We start from the raw sequence: 1,503 nt of genomic DNA, 5'->3' as shown, positions 1-1,503 counted from the left end.
AATAAAGCAAAGTAGACACTCCACCTCTACGGGATGACAAATCACCATGGCGATACTACTCCATGTCATACAGGACACCGCTCAGGCGAGACGAACACTAAAACGTCCTGATTGTGCCGCTCTCCGTGACACTCATAAGAAAAGAAAAGTTTCTCAGAAATTATTTTAACGTCGCCGAGCGAACAATTCAAAGCCGGAAAAGGAAACTTTTCGCTATGTGGAACAATTCCCCCCCTCAGCCGGGCGGAGTTTGATTTATAAATGACAAGTGTTCGGGATTTAAACCCCCGACGACGTGAGTTTATCGTGACAGCAAATTATATCTGCACACGGGAGAGCGAAGGTGGGGGAGACGGGGAGGAGGAGGAGGAGGGAGAAGAAAAATGGTGGCAGGGGGAAGAAATAACTGCTCAAATATTGTTCATTACAATAATTCATACATCACACGGTGACGTGTAAATTAGAACCTCGGAGTCAACACGCGCACAAATAATTAAGTTGAAATATTAATGATGAAATGTCCTCACAAGTGTGCAGGCTCATGATCAATTTGGGGTTAATGAGTCGTTTATCTCCGTCCAATCCCAGAGCTCTTCCTGCTAGCGCCGCCGCCGCCATGCTGCAGGGGCGACACACATGGAGGGCTCCTCCATATATAGTGGATAAATGTGCCAACGATCGCCCTAAACAAAATCAATGTACACTGCACGGTGTGTGTGTTTTTATGAGGAGGCAGGGAGTGTGGAGAAGGAAGCCTGAGCAGCTAGCGGAGGTGAAGAGGGATGTAGAACACTGAGGTTGTCTTCTCAGTGAATCGGTTTGAAGTTCTCTCATCGGTGTGGACTGAAAACCTGCAGACTAAGACGTCTCACACAACCTCCTTCCTGGCTTTCCGGGAGGTTCTGGGATCACAAGCCGGTGCAACTAAAGAGAACAATCAAATATTAGCCGTTTTATTTGTTTTATCCTCGGCGGTGGCTCATCCATCGGGTTGCTGACTCAGTGCTGCACTGTGCTTTGCCTGGGGGCCGTATGAGTGTTATTATGTGTGTGTGTGTGACATGAGGCCTGTTTACGCCGGACAGCAGTTGCATCTCTTAGTCTTTCTTTCTTATTACTCGTTAAGGACCTTCCTTCTGTTCTGAAGCTGATTAGTCCTGACCTGAGCAACCTAGTGCTGCTATATCCAATCAGCCTAATCACTCAAACTCTTTCCTTGCCCCACCTTCTTTACGCTAATGGGCTTTCCCTGCTCTGGTGACTTAGCACTTAAGAGCTAGGGGAGGTGGTGGTGGAGGGGGGTCACTACTTCAGAAAAAAAACCCTGTTGAAACTTCTTAAGAGCTCCGACGCTGCCCTTCGGTTCAGCGGGCCAGCTCGGGGTATTTATGGAGAAATAATAACCCGTGCCGTCCGTAGTTCCCCTTATTTACTCATATGAGCGGTGGATAACCCAGTTGCCAGCGTGCCTTTGTGTGAATTTGCATCACCTCCCAAAGGGCG

The sequence above is a fragment of the Eutrigla gurnardus genome (assembly GCF_963514095.1).
Source record: "Eutrigla gurnardus genome assembly, chromosome: 18".
NCBI lineage: Eukaryota > Metazoa > Chordata > Actinopteri > Perciformes > Triglidae > Eutrigla > Eutrigla gurnardus.
Note: the sequence above shows the minus strand (reverse complement) of the source record.